The sequence below is a fragment of the Bos mutus genome, chromosome 11 (assembly GCF_027580195.1).
Source record: "Bos mutus isolate GX-2022 chromosome 11, NWIPB_WYAK_1.1, whole genome shotgun sequence".
Classification (NCBI taxonomy): Eukaryota; Metazoa; Chordata; class Mammalia; order Artiodactyla; family Bovidae; genus Bos; species Bos mutus.
In genome coordinates this window covers 25,189,865-25,205,890 of record NC_091627.1, presented here as the reverse complement: position 1 = coordinate 25,205,890, position 16,026 = coordinate 25,189,865, and positions in this window count along the sequence as shown.

Here is a 16,026-nt window from a genome sequence, read left to right as displayed (position 1 = left end):
GGAGCGGGTTAGAAATAAGAGGGGAAGATGTAAAAATTCTAAATAAAGTGCTAGGGAAAAATACCAAGAGGTCTCAGAAAGAAGACTGCCATATCTTTGAGCACTCCATGAAAACATGAGAGGAGGGAGCTGTGAGTAATATTCTGAATGCCATCTCTTTCTAATATTTGAAGGAAAGGATCAAGTATTTATTCTAACTATATATGTATATATATGTATATATGAGGAATGAGGATCAAGTATCATTTCCTTCTCCAGGGGATCTTCCCAACCCAGGAATCGAACCCAGGTCTCCCACATTGCAGGCAGACACTTTACCGTCTGAGCCACCAGGAAGATCCTAAGGATTGATATTCTATTTCTTTCATTTTCTTTTCATTTATTAGTTGGAATATTTTTTTGAAGAGAAAATGTCTCATAAACTTTCTGTAAACTTAGTGTTATAGTTCATAAATAGTTAGAATATATACTTGATCCCCATTCCTCATATATACATATATATATACATATATAGTTAGAATAAATACTTGATCCTTTCCTTATCAATCCTTAGCAATCCTCAATGAATTGATGAATATAGGTGTTGACCATTAACATTTGCTGATATCATAATAAGAGTGAAACCCAGGCATCATGTGCCTACTTATGAAAGAGTATCACACCACCTCTAGTCTTACCAAAGGTACTGAATATGAAACAAATCAAGGTTCTGAATGCAGATGCTAATTTGCAAGAAGTACAGAGGACAGAAGTTGTTGAACTGCACCAAAAGTATACAATCAGCAAAATCTAGACTGTGGAAAACTCTGCAAGCGAAATGATTTGTTTTTTTTTTTTCACCAGATTTAAGGAAATGGAAAGGATAGAGGGTGAAAACTGTAGATTAAAATAGACTGAAGGATATCACGTAGTTTTAGACTAAAAGATTAAGCTATAGATTATAAGTATGTGCAGGCTTCTCAGGTGGCTCAGTGGTAAAGAATCTGCCTGCAGGAGACACAGGTTCTATCTCCGGTCAAGAAGATCCCCTGGAGTAAGAGATGACAATCCACGCCAGTATTCTTGCCTGGGAAATCCCATGGACAGAGGAGCCTGGTGGGCTACAGTTCATGGGGTCGCAGAGAGTTGAACACAACTTAGTGACTGAGCATGCATGCATAAGGATGTGCATTTGGATAATAGCATTAAAAGGAAGTGATTATGAAAATCAAATCAAGGGAGAAGGTTTGGGTTATCATTGGAATGAGGGGCAAGGTCTCGGTTAGCTGGTAAAGTTTTCTTTTCTTTCATGACTTAGATTGTCGTTAGTGGGTGTGTGTGTGTGTGTGTGAGTGTGCATGCGTGCGTGTGCTCTGATATGTCCCATTCATTGCAACTTCATGGACCGTAGCTTGCTAGGCTACCTTATAATAACTCATTAAGTGATACATTTTATGATTTTTTGTGTGTGTTAATATATTTTATGTTACAAAAAAAAAGATTTAAAAAATGTATTTGTCAATGTTTTAGATTTCTGAGAAATGCTGAGAACTGTGGAAAGATTTCCAGAGACAAGGTGCTGCGATTTGATTCTTGGATACTGTAAACATTAGGGAGAACCTTGGGGACCTGAGTGAATAAATGACCACTGGAAGAGGCCAAAGCATTGCTGTGTCTTCATTCACGGTCTCCTCGGGGTCTTCAGGGCTGATACTGTGTGATAAATATTTTGAAAAGAGACACTGATGTATAGAACAGTCTTTTGGACTCTGTGGGAGAGGGAGAGGGTGGGATGATTTGGGAGAATGGCATTGAAATATGTATAATATCATATATGAAATGAGTCGCCAGTCCAGGTTCGATGCACGATACTGGATGCTTGGGACTGGTGCACTGGGATGACCCAGAGGGATGGTATAGGGAGGGAGGAGGGTTCAGGATGGGGAACACACGTATGCCTGTGGCAGATTCATTTCGATGTATGGCAGAACCAATACAATATTGTAAAGTTTAAAAATAAAATAAAATTAAAAAAAAGAAAAGGGTGAGGAAAGCTAAGAAGGATGCTGGGGGCTAATCACTATGCTTTTGCAAAGGAAAGTCAGCAGGTATTCAAAGGAGAAACCTGAAGAGGCTGAAGAAGGTGCTGAGTCACTGAGAAATGCAGCTAATTAGTGTGCCAGGCTCCCCACCAGGTCCCTTAGAAATGCAAAAGCTCAGGGCTGCTGTAATTTGCAGGTAAGATTCCAAGGGTCAGCTTCTCTTTTCCTGAAACATAAACAAGTCACAGAGAAGACAAGTCTCTCTGAGAGTATAATTACCTAATACTTCAGTGCTGGGGAGAAGAAAAGGTAGGACAATGAGTAAACCAAACTTCTCCAAAGAATCTATTCTTTAATAAGTTGACTAGGACGATCCTGAATGTGCTCACTGGCCCAGACTCAGATGGAGCTTTGATCAATTCCATGAAGTGGTGCCACCATTTCTCAACTCACATCTCCGGAATCTCTTGCACTGAGGCAGATTCTTTACTGCTGAGCTACTGGGGAAGCCTCCTTATAGCACCATAGTAAGACCAAAATCCTTGGAATCTGAGTTTAAATCTTAGCTGGGTGACTTTGAGCAAGATAGTTAGCTTGTCTATTGCTAAATTCTCTTTTCTGTTAAATGGGACAAATAACTGTACCTATCATAATGGGTGATGGCAAATATCAATGACTAACACTTGGAAAGTGCTTCAAAAAGGCATTTACGTTGTAAGCATTCAACATAGTTACTAACATTCTTTAGAAGGTGCAAGAAAATCTGTGTTTTCATGTGATGTTGATGTGGGACTCTGAGAGCTTTACGATTCTTTAGAAAGCTTGTGGCAATCTGTATCATGATCATAAAATATTTTCACACTTTAACCTACTCATTACCTCTGGGACTATTTCAAAGAGACATAAATATGAATGTGCTCATTGAGGTATTACTTCCAATAGTAAATAATTAGAACCATGATCAATATTTTAAAACACACCAAGATTAATAGCTGTCTAGTGGAATATTTTAATGTTGCTCTTAAAAGTTATGCAGACTGCATAAAAACATGAAAAAAACCTCTGTAACAGGAAATAAAAATTCAAGATTTGTTTTTTTTTAACCAAACTTACAGATTTATTTATTTACATATATATGTATACAAAAATTCAAGATTTATTGAGGCAAAAATTACATAGATTTATGTAAATTTGAAACTTGTATGAACCAGATTCATATTTGATGATGAACACTTAGATAAAATGTTCAAGTATAGAAGATATAAATGTACACAGTATCTAATACTTATTAAATGCTCTATAAATCAGATCAGATCAGATCAGTCACTCAGTCCTGTCTGACTCTTTGCGACCCCATGAATCACAGCACGCCAGGCCTCCCTGTCCATCACCAACTCCCGGAGTTCACTCAGACTCACGTCCATCAAGTCAGTGATGCCATCCAGCCATCTCATCCTCTGTCATCCCCTTCTCCTCCTGCCCTCAAACCCTCCCAGCATCAGAGTCTTTTCCAATGAGTCAACTCTTCACATGAGGTGGCCAAAGTACTGGAGTTTCAGCTTTACCATCATTCCTTCCAAAGAAATCCTAGGGCTGATCTCCTTCAGAATGGACTGGTTGGATCTCCTTGCAGTCCAAGGGACTCTCAAGAGTCTTCTCCAACACCACAGTTCAAAAGCATCAATTCTTTGGCACTCAGCCTTCTTCACAGTCCAACTCTCACATCTATACATGACTACAGGAAAAACCATAGCCTTGACTAGATGAACCTTTGTTGGCAAAGTAATGTCTCTGCTTTTGAGTATGTTATCTAGGTTGGTCATAACTTTCCTTCCAAGGAGTAAGTGTCTTTTAATTTCATGGCTGCAGTCACCATCTGCAGTGATTTTGGAGCCCAGAAAAATAAAGTCTGACACTGTTTCCCCATCTATTTCCCATGAAATAGATGGGACCGGATGCCATGATCTTCGTTTTCTGAATGTTGAGCTTTAAGCCAACTTTTTCACTCTCTACTTTCCCTTTCATCAAGAGGCTTTTTAGTTCCTCTTCACTTTCTGCCATAAGGGTCGTGTTATCTGCATATCTGAGGTTATTGATATTTCTCCCGGAAATCTTGATTCCAGCTTGCGTTTCTTCCAGTCCAGCGTTTCTCATGATGTACTCTGCATGTAAGTTAAATAAACAGGGTGACAATATACAGCCTTGACAAACTCCTTTTCCTATCTGGAACCAGTCTGTTGTTTCATGTCCAGTTCTAACTGTTGCTTCCTGACCTGCATACAGATTTCTCAAGAGGCAGGTCAGGTGGTCTGGCATTCCCATCTCTTTCAGAATTTCCCACAGTTTATTGTGATCCACACAGTCAAATGCTTTGGCATAGTCAATAAAGCAGAAATAGATGTTTTTCTGGAACTCTGTTGCTTTTTCCATGATCCAGCAGATGTTGGCAATTTGATCTCTGGTTCCTCTGCCTTTTCTAAAACCAGCTTGAACACCTGGAAGTGTTCACGGTTCACATATTGCTGAAGCCTGGCTTGGAGAATTTTGAGCATTACTTTACTAGAGTGTGAGATGAGTGCAATTGTGCGGTAGTTTGAGCATTCTTTGGCATTGCCTTTCTTTGGGATTGGAATGAAAACTGACCTTTTCCAGTCCTGTGGCCACTGCTGAGTTTTCCAAATTTGCTGGCATATTGAGTGCGGCACTTTCACAGCATCATCTTTCAGGATTTGGAATAGCTCAACTGGAATTCCATCACCTCCACTAGTTTTGTTCTTAGTGATACTTTCTAAGGCCCACTTGACTTCACATTCCAGGATGTCTGGTTCTAGGTCAGTGATCACACCATCATGATTATCTGGGTCGTGAAGATCTTTTTTGTACAGTTCTATAAATATTAGATTGAAAACGATTGAACCAATGGTAATCCAGCATGTGATTACATACTATGACTACCAGTGGGAACTATAGCTCAGCATTTAAAATTGCATTGTCAGGGATTTCCATGGCAGTCTAGTGCTTAAGACTGTTCTTTCAGTGGAGGGAATGCAGGTTCAATCCCTGGTCTGAAAATTAAGATCCTACTGGCTACCCAGCACAAACCCCCTCCCATCCCCAACAAAAATTGCATTGTAATGAAGCAGGGGTTCTCAACTGGGAGTGAATTCCCCCATTTCCTCACCCCTAGGAACATGTGGTACTGCTTGGAGATGTTTCTGATTGTCAAAACTGGCATGCGTGCATGCTAAGTCACTTTGATTGTATCCGACTCTTTGAGACCCCATTGACTGTAGCCTGCCAGGCTCTTCTGTCCATGGTATTCTCCAGGCAAGAATATTGGAGTGGGTTGCCAGGCCAATCTCCAGGGGATCTTCCTGACCCAGAAATCCAACCTGTGTCTCCTGCATTGCAGGCGGATTCTTTACTGCTGAACCACCGGGGAAGCCAGGGTGCTGCTATTGGCATCTAGCACCAATAGGTCAGAAATACTGTTAAACATCCATCAATTCATAGGACATCTTCCACAACAAATAATCCATTTCCAACTATCCACGTTCTTGCTGCTTAGAATCCGTGTGGTATGGGTACACCTCTATCTATCAGAGTACTACAGGGATCAAGTTAGGGCTTCCCTGGTGGCTCAGATGGAAAAGAGTCTGCCTTCAATGCTGGAGACCTGGGTTCGATTCCTGGGATTGGGAAGATCCCCTGGAGAAGGAAATGGCAACCCACTCTGGTACTCTTGCCTGGAAAATTCCATGGATGGAGGAGCCTGACGGCCTACAGTCCATGGGATCGCAAAGAGTCGGACATGACTGAGTACCTAACAAGTTATCACTGGAAGGAAAAGGCAATTCTGTTAAAGAGAAATCTAGTTCTTCAGGAAATGTTACAGAAACTCAAGAGGTATTGAATTTATCTGATGGCTCAGGTGTAATTCAACTTGGGTATATCACATTGGTATTGACATGGGGGTGCTTAATTCAGATTTTGAATCTCCCATTAATTTATCTCTTAATGAGGTAGACCGCAGACAAGAACACCCTGACTTCCAGCAGCCACTATGCTTAAGTCTTCCTGGGCTGAGCACTTCAGAGCTTTGGCCATACGTTCTCCCCCTTGACCTTGTCCTATGCCAGCCTCAAGGACAGCCTGCCCAGAGTCAGAGAGTGAAGGAAAGAGGCTTTTTTTGTTTGTTATAGTTTGTTTTTTTTTTTTTGAAGGATAACTGCTTTATAGAATTTTGTTTTCTGTCAAACATCAACACGAATCAATCATATATGTACAGAGGCTTTATAAAAGAGAAATTATTGCACTTTGAAACTTTCCTCTAAGAGAATAAGCACCTCCTGTTCCTCTAGCTCCAGTTTGGAGGTCTTGTTCCAACCTCCTGTTCAGAGGCCACTTGTGGGATCCAGAGTAGGGACAAATGTCCCCTTTGTCTCTTCTCCCCCCGGTCAGTGCTATCTGGATGCCTCCTGTCTTTTCTCTCTTGACACCCACCCCCTCGACTAGCATTGATTGTGTGAGTACATATGTGTGTGTGGACACAGAGACATACTCATAAGGGACACACACACAAAAGGCTATTTTTTTCAGTTGCAAAGTTGTGAGTCATAAATATGTGTTCTTGAGGAAATATGTGGAAAGAAATGCCCTTAGGTGTCCTGACACTTTGCTTTTCACCTCTCTTCCAGTCTCCCCACCATGCAAACACAGACACACACACACACACACACACACAGTTGAGTAGTCATGGGCAAGTCATTTCTCCTTTCTTTGCCTCATTAATCTATATAGAGAGTGGAGTACAGCTTTCCTGCAGGTCAGTTCTTGCTTAATAAATGTGTGTGTGTGTGTGTCCGTTGTTCTATAGGGCACACTGTAACCATAGATACAGAATCGTATCTGTGAGTCTCCTTTATTACACTTAATACCTAAATTGCTCACTGTGGAGAAATCCATCTTAATAAGATAAGATTATTGGCTCAACTTTATGGATCTTCCTTGGCCTTTGTATATGCACAAAGTTATGACTGAGCTTCAGAAGCTCAATAAAGGCCCTTAACTGATGGCATTCATTCAGAACTGGTATCTTCAGACTATGTTGGGGAGCAGGGTCAATGCAAATTTCTCTTATCAGGCAACGATAACAGAAAATATTCTATCTTTATTTAAAATGCATTCCTTTGTGATAAGATATCACTTTGGAATGATAAAGCATGCTCTCCTGTTTTAGATAATAGAAACAAAATCATCTTTTTATATGCAGATTTTATAGTTTTGCTATCACAGATTCAAAGGATATTATATAGTCAATAGTTGCTGCTGTCATGGTTCTGCCACAAAAAGTGTTTGTTAGTTGCTCAGTCCTGTCCCCGACTCTGTGGACTATAACCCTCCAAGCTTATATGTCCATGGGATTTTTCCAGGCAAGAACACTAGAGTGGGCTGTTATTTCCTTCTCCAGGGAAGCTTCCTGACTCAGCGATCGAACCCTGGTGTCTTGCATTACCGGCAGTTTCTCTACAGTCTGAGTCACTAGGGAAGCGCTCTGCCACAAAAGGGTCTACAGATCAACCTGACCAAGACAAAAGTCATTGCTCATGGAAGCTGCGAGCAATTTTTAATTATTATGTTGCTAATAACACACTGAACGTTAATTGACCCAGTTATTATTAGGAATCTTTTGCAATGGCTAACATTGATGTGTACAGCAGAGTGCTTAGTCTGTGGGTGTAGGACGCATACTTCTGAAGCTCAAGTCTTGGTTCACTTCTTAATGACTGCAAACTTGGGCAATACATTAAATCTCACTAAGCTACAATTTCCTTCTCTTCACAATAGGGATTATTAATAACTCATACCTCACAAAGTTGTGAGGATTAAATACATTAATGATCCAAGGCTATTATTACTGCAATGCTGAAAAGTTATCAGTTATTCTTATTGTGGTGCTCCAGCTGAGAAGATCTTGCTTGGAGAGAACAGAAGTTTTAAAATAAGTGAATTGAAAAGCTCTTCGGGAACCTGAATGGTTTTGTTATGAATACAAAAAATCAATGTTGAAGAAATCCTCTTATGTCCTTTCATCACCTAATCGATTGAATTGCACCTAATCGATGGCCCTATCACTTTCCATTTGATTTTTACTTCTCTGTGGTCTTTGATGTCCCGTTAGACATTCATCCATGGAAAGAATGGATTCTTTTTTATCATTAGATCCCTACATTTCCTTGGGCAAAATCTTAAACATAATTAGTAAATATGTGTAGATCTGACTTTTCAGTATTATCACTAAGAACTTTATATTTATGTGTTTTATTTCAGCTATTATTATTTGAGCTATCTTAAAATATTACTACATAGACCATGGTAATGATCAAAGCAAAGTAGAATCCTCCTGCCTCTCTAATTATTATGATTTAAGTATCTTCGGTATAACATGTACTGCTTAGAAAGAGTTTTCTTATACTGTGTATTTTTTGTCAAATATGGCATAGTGATTAGTTGTGCTTGTCCTAGGCATGTTCAGATAAGGTCAGTCAGTCATGCATTAGAGCACTAGTTCCCATATGGTGTATGAACATACCACCCTCCAAACCTCTGATTCCTGAAGCATCAGGAAAGTTAGACTCGAACATTGCTCCACCACAGATTAGCTCTGTGACCTTGAGTATGTCACTTAAATTTTCAGAGCCTTGGATTTCTCATGGATAAAAGGGTATAGGATGAAAACATTTCTCAATTATATTCTCACTTCAGTATATTTTGATTATTAATATGTGTGATGAAAACATTAAAAGAATCATTTTCAGGGGTATATATCAAATTGTGATATTTGAAAGAAAAACAATTTCTTGTTGTTCAGTCTCTAAGCCATGTCTGACACTTTGCGACCCCATGGGCTGTAGCCTGTCAGGCTCCTCTGTCGTCCACTATCTCGCGGAGTTTGCTCAAATTCATGTCCATTGAGTTGGTGACGCTATCTAACCATCTCATCTTCTGCTGCCCGCTTCTCCTTTTGCCTTAAGTCTCTCCCAGTATCAGGGTCTTTTCCAATGAGTCGGCTCTTCACATCAGGTGACCTAAGTATTGCATGGAGCTTCAGCTTCAGCATCAGTCCTTCCAATGAATATTCAGGATTGATTTCCTCTAGGATTGACTGGTTTGATCTCTTTGCTTGTCCAAGGGAGTCTCAAGAGTCTTCTCTGGTACCTCAACTTGAAAGCCTCAGTTCTGTGCTCAGCCTTGTTTATGGCCCAACTCTCACATCTGTATATGACTACTATGGAAAAAACCATAGCTTTGTCATAGCTTTCCTTCCAAGGAGCAAGTATCTTTTAAATCTAATTAATAGGCATACTATTTAGGTATGCTGGTGGTGTTTTAGCTTCATAACCAACATATCTGAGTTTTAACTATTTTCAGGATAATTGGTACCTTTATAAATTTTAAGCATGATATGATTTATATGGGAGGTTTGATAGAATCTATGGAAATGAAAAAAGATGATTTATTGTTCTAATTTTTCTAGGAACTCAAGTCTACAGCATATTAGGATTTCTAATATATGCCTTTCCCACCAAAATTTGCAGATGGAGATTTTGAAGGGAGAGGTCTTGGGTCATCTAAATGTGCTTGACGCACATATCTTGCCAATGGTTAAATCTTCTGCATTTTCATTCCCCAAACAAGCAAAAGGAGCTGTAACCTAGCTATGCATGTGTGTCCTTGTGCATGTACAAATTTTCATCAGCCATCCATGCTTTGAATGCTAATCCTCGAAAGAAACAGAATACAACATACAAATCAATGAAGGGAAATTTGATATTAAGTCTAAAGGATTTTTCTAAGAATTGTTTGTATCAGCAACAGAGGGAAATGTTAGTAACCTCAAACTATAACTCACTTAAAAACATTTTTCAAATATGAAGAAATTTTCAACAACCAGAAACCTCTTTTGTATGAAATTATGGAAAACTATGGAAGGGCACCCCACTCCAGTACTCTTGCCTGGAAAATCCCATGGATGGAGGAGCCTGGTGGGCTGCAGTCCATGGGGTCGCTAGGAGTCAGACACAACTGAGAGACTTCACTTTCACTTTTCACTTTTATGCGTTGGAGAAGGAAATGGCAACCCACTTCAGTGTTCTTGCCTGGAGAATCCCAGGGATGGGAGAGCCTGGTGGGCTGCCATCTATGGGTTCGCACAAAGTCGGACACAACTGAAGTGACTTAGCAGCAGCAGCAGCAGCAAGCATCCCAAAGAGAAGGCAATGGCACCCCACTCCAGTACTCTTGCTTGGAAAATCCCATGGACGAAGGAGCCTGGTAGGCTGCAGTCCATGGGGTCGCTAAGAGTGGGACACAACTAAGCCACTTCACTTTCACTTTTCACTTTCATGCATTGGAGAAGGAAATGGCAACCCACTCCAGTGTTCTTGCCTGGAGAATCCCAGGGATGGGAGAGCCTGGTGGGCTGCCATCTATGGGGTCGCACAGAGTCAGACACGACTGAAGTGACTTAGCAGCAGCAGCAGCAAGCATCCAAAAATGTTTGTAAAACTTGCCTTAGACCGAAGGGTGAACAGCAGAGAAACATAAAGATGCAAAATGGTTAGTGAGATAGTTGAAACATTTGTTATAGGCCTTAATACTCACCTCTGGCCAGGAATCTGGTACCCCTCTGATGGAGGAGAAAAGCCATCTCCTTCAATTCCTTTCTTCTTCCTGATGTCTGTCCTGTATCAAGTTGGGAAGGCATACCCTGAGTTCAGAGGTATCCTTCTTAGGAAGTTCTGCGATATCCTCTTTGTTTTGCTTATGTAAATAATGGCTTAGGAAAGATGTTGAGCCAAGTATTGATGTAAAACGTATACAGAGAAAACTATCCTGAAAAAATCTGATTGCCACTGATGAGAATGTTCTCATACACGTTCTTTGAAGGTACCAGGAGCTAACTGTCAGTTATAGTCTAAATGTAGATGAGTATAATTAAAAAGTTCCACTAGAAATGCTTTATTTCTTGTTGAAGCGAGATTTTTATGTCCCAGGCCCTGACCTGTAAGTTGAGGGAAGTGTGCAGTATGAGGTTTTCTATATACGAAGAAAGCACACTCTACCTCCAAAGAAAGCTGGCTCTACCTCCATAAATTAATGAAATGACACTGGTCCATAGTTGTGTTATGACAGACGTTAACTTTGCCTCTCTAAGCCCCAATCTATTCTGTAAAAGATAAACGCCACCTACTTCAGAGGATCAGATCAGATCAGATCAGATCAGTTGCTCAGTCGTGTCCCAGCCTTTGTGACCCCATGAATCGCAGCACGCCAGGCCTCCCTGTCCATCACCAACTCCCGGAGTTCACTCAGACTCACGTCCATCAAGTCAGTGATGCCATCCAGCCATCTCATCCTCTGTCATCCCCTTCTCCTCCTGCCCCCAATCCCTCCCAGCATCAGAGTCTTTCCCAATGAGTCAACTCTTCGCATGAGGTGGCCAAAGTACTGGAGTTTCAGCTTTAGCATCATTCCTTCCAAAGAAATCCTAGGGCTGATCTCCTTCAGAATGGACTGGTTGGATCTCCTTGCAGTCCAAGGGACTCTCAAGAGTCTTCTCCAACACCACAGTTCAAAAGCATCAATTCTTTGGCGCTCAGCCTTCTTCACAGTCCAACTCTCACATCCATACATGACCACAGGAAAAACCATAGCCTTGACTAGATGAACCATTGTTGGCAAAGTAATGTCTCTGCTTTTGAATATGCTATCTTGGACTTCCAGAACTGTGAAAACCTACATTTCTGTTGTTTTAAGTCACCTTGTCTGGGGTGTTATTATCAGAGGATAGTGTATTAGATAGCTAAAAATGCCATAATAACACCCCATACAAGGTGACTTAAAACAACAGAAATGTAGGTTTTCACAGTTCTGGAAGTCCAAGATCAAGATATTGACAGGGCTGGTTTCTGGTGAGACTTCTTTTCCTGATTTGTGTTTAGACAGCTGCCTTCTCTCTGTGTCTTCACAGGCCCTTGTCTCTGGGTACACATGCACCTCTGAGTTTTCCCTCTTCTTATAAGGACACAAGTCCTATAGGATTAGGGTCCCACCCTCATGACCTCATTTAACCTTAATTCTCTCCTGAAAGGCCCTGTCTCTAAATATGGTCACAATGGGAATAAAGACCTTAACATATGAATTTTAGTGAGACATATTTCAGTTCGTAACTGAGGTTATGTGGACTATAGAGAAAACATATGCAAAGTACCTAAAACAATGCCTCATGCATTATAGATTGACTCTCAATGATATTGACATTTTTATTTAAAAACTTGACAGCCCTAGTGAGCAATTAAAACATGCAGGTCTAAGGGTCAGACTTTGGATAATAGTGACCCCATGATAGCAAGGCCATACAATTTGTAGTTATAATTATCCTTCATTTTATAGAGGTATAATTGGTTTGGTTAGTAAATCCCAGGGCTCATAAGGTCACAGACAGCTTCTGAGTCAGTTAGGCTCTTTCCAGAGCCCTGGATCTGTTAATTCCATCTCAGGCCTGAACTAACATACTCAATTATCATTTTACTGTAGAGCCACCCATCCCAGGGGACAGCACCTGCCATTGTCATCACTGAAGCTTGACCACACTTGAAGGAAGGTCTGCGAAGTGGTCATCTACCAGAGAGATTTGATAGAAAACTTTGGTCACAGACCTTGGTTCCATATCTGTGGGAACTGTTCCAACCATAGAGATATGTGGGCTGATTAAAATTGTACTGCGCTCTGAAAATTGAAGATTGAAGATAGTACATATGAGAGCTAGGAATACCTAATTTGTCTTTAAATTTGATTTGTCCTCTGATTTCAAAGCTCCTAGCATAAAACCACTTAACCATGAAAAGCTAATATTCACACTCTCAGTCAGATGCTGACCAGAAAATAGTTGTTTTAGCCTCAGACTTGGAGGGGCACATATGAAGCCTAGGAGTGCACACATTCCTTGGGCTCCCTGAGTTTCTCTCTAGGGAAGATCAGACTGAACACTCAAGCATAACTGCATCGTCTGGACACTTAAAGGTAGTTAACTCCAGCCTCCTCATTCTTTACTCTTTTTTCTCATCTCAATTATACCTTAGAACATATAAATTATTGAGCCAGAGAACCTAAGGGCTAGAAGGGAAACTGGTGATAGTATGCTCAATATATCAAGAAGGAACAGAAACTCAGTAAGATGTGATGCACTCTCTGAGAATGCCCAACATCTCAGCATGAAGCAGGGATGTGATTATAAAGCACATCTCTTGAGTCTCAGACCAGAACTCTGCTTTAGGCTGTGGTTATACACCGTGGCACCCCACTCCAGTACTCTTGCCTGGAAAATCCCATGGGCAGAGGAGCCTGGTAGGCTGCAGTCCATGGGGTGGCTAAGAGTCGGACACGACTGAGCGACTTCACTTTCACTTTTCACTTTCATGCATTGGAGAAGGAAATGGCAACCCACTCCAGTGTTCTTGCCTGGAGAATCCCAGGAACGGGGGAGCCTGGTGGGCAGCTGTCTATGGGGTCTCACAGAGTCGGACACGACTGAAGTGACTTAGCAGTAGCAGCAACAGTATACACCGTGAGAACTAAGTTTAATTTATTTCATGCACCAAGCTTATTATAACTTGAATTATTAAGAGAATAACTTAAAAAAATTATTCATGAGAATTAAATGGAGAAATGCACTGGATTGTTGAAAAGAAATTGAAATTTCTTTTCAAACAGTTGTCGACATACCTCTCAGACAGTCCCCAAGATTCCCTCCCCATGTAACTCTTTCCCTTTGAGTGTAGGCAGGACCTGTGACAGTGATGGGGTATCACTCCCAAGAGTAGCCTGGAAGTAGCTTTGCAAGGCAAAGCTTAAGGGATTTTGCAGATATAATTAAGGTCTCTAATCAATTGATTCTGAGTCTGTCAAAAGGGATATTGTTCTCATTAAGCCTAAACTTATCAGGTGAATTATTAAGGAAGTCAAAGGGATCTGAAGGGAGATTATTTTGCTGGACTTCAAAAAGCAGGCCACTCTAAGTTCTACAGATTCAAGAAGAATTCTTTCACCAATCATGTGAGATCAGAAGACAACCTGAGTATCAGATGAGACCGTAGTCCTGCCTGATCCCTTGTGAGACCTGGAGGAGAGGACTAAGCTAAGTCATGCTCAGACTCCTGACCCACAGAAACTGAGGGGTGATAAATGGATGCTGTTTTAGCTTCTAGTTTTATGATAATGTGTTACAATTCACAACTAAACCAGATTTTGGCACCTAGAAGTGGAGTGGTGCTGTAGCAAAAATCTAAAAAGACATGAGAGTGGCTTTGGAATTAGACAATGGACAGAAACTGAAAGAATTTTGAGGAGTATAACAGAGTAAGCCTGAATTTTCTTGAACAGACTGTTGGAAGAATTATGAACGTTGAGGGTGCTCCTAGTGAGGGCTTAGAAGGAAGTACATAACATGCTACCAAAAACTGGAGGAGGGCTGCTCCTCATTATGTAGCAGCAGAAAACTTAGTGAAATTGCCTTGGAGTTATATGGAAAGCGAACTCACCAGTGTTATACCTGGTTACTCACAAAGGAAATTTCCAAGATGCAGCCTATTTTCTTCTTCTTGCTCATAGTAAAATATGAGAGGAGAGAGATAAATTGAGGGCTGAACTGTTAAAAGAAGACTAAAATAAGACTGTATGATTTTGAAAATTTGGCCTGAAACAGGTTCTGTTCAACTCTTGAGCTAGGAATGGTTTGTTTTGTTGTTGTTTTTTTTTTAAAGAACTCATTTTTTAAAAGAAAAAAAAAAGGAAGAATATGCCATATATGTGACTTGAAAATAATTACTATCTAGCCCTTTACAGAAATGGTTTGGCACCTCTGTCCTAGAAGATGAAAGTAAAACCTCTCAGAGTAAGGCAGTATGTTTCTGGGATGCCTCTATAGTCATAGCAGGGTGGAAATGAAAGCTAATGGATGATGTATTCTGAACAAAGAAGAGAAAACCAGAATCTTAACAGCCTCAACTCTAGTGATGGGAGGAAATTTTAGGAAACTCTGGCCCATTTTCCAACCTTTAGTTAGAGCTGTATCTAATCCACTTGGATAAATTCTAGAACAAGGACAGCCTGTCACACAGCATCTTCTTGTGTTTGTCAATTTCCAGAATATAAATCCTACAGTGTTTAATCTGGAGACACCCTTAAGGATTCTGTTCAAACCACTTCGCTTAACTGATTAGAAATCTATGGACAAGGGTGGAGGAGACTAGCCCATTATTTAGGGTAGATGCTCAGCTGCTGTAACAAAAGACTAAACAAAACAGAAATGGCTTAAATGAAACAATTGTATTTCTCCATTTTATGGGAGTGTAAGACTGGGTAGCTCAGGGCCTGAGGAGCTACTCTTAGCTATTTCCAACAAGAGACTTCTGTCTGTAGTCTAGTTTGTCTCTAGACATCTGCTCTAGGCAGTGGTGGAAGAGGAAAGAGGAAGTGAAAAGTAAACAGCTTCTTCCTTAAGCGGCAACATTTCACCTTAATCACCCAGCAGCAACTTTTCTCATTTGCCAGATTATAATGATGTAGCCACACCTTGTTGCAAAGGAGTCTGGGTATATAACGTCTATCTAGGAAACTCTGCTAAAACTTGGAAAGTTTTACTACTTAAATAAAAGGGGAGTGGGTGCTAGGATGCAGTTGCTGTCTGTCACAAAACAAAATTCTGAAAGTAAAAGGTAAAGTTTAAGACTTTTTGTGCTCATTTCACATCCTTGGGAGTAGAATCTGAATTTCCTGAACCACAGAATAGAGGAACTTGAAGATTATTAAAGGTCATTTAGATCAAGAGCCTCAACTTATGACTGCATCTAAAAAATAAAAAAATGGCTTGACTGATATCCCACTCTCAGACAATGGTAGAGCTGATGATTGTCTATAAGTCTATGCCTCCATCATCGCACAT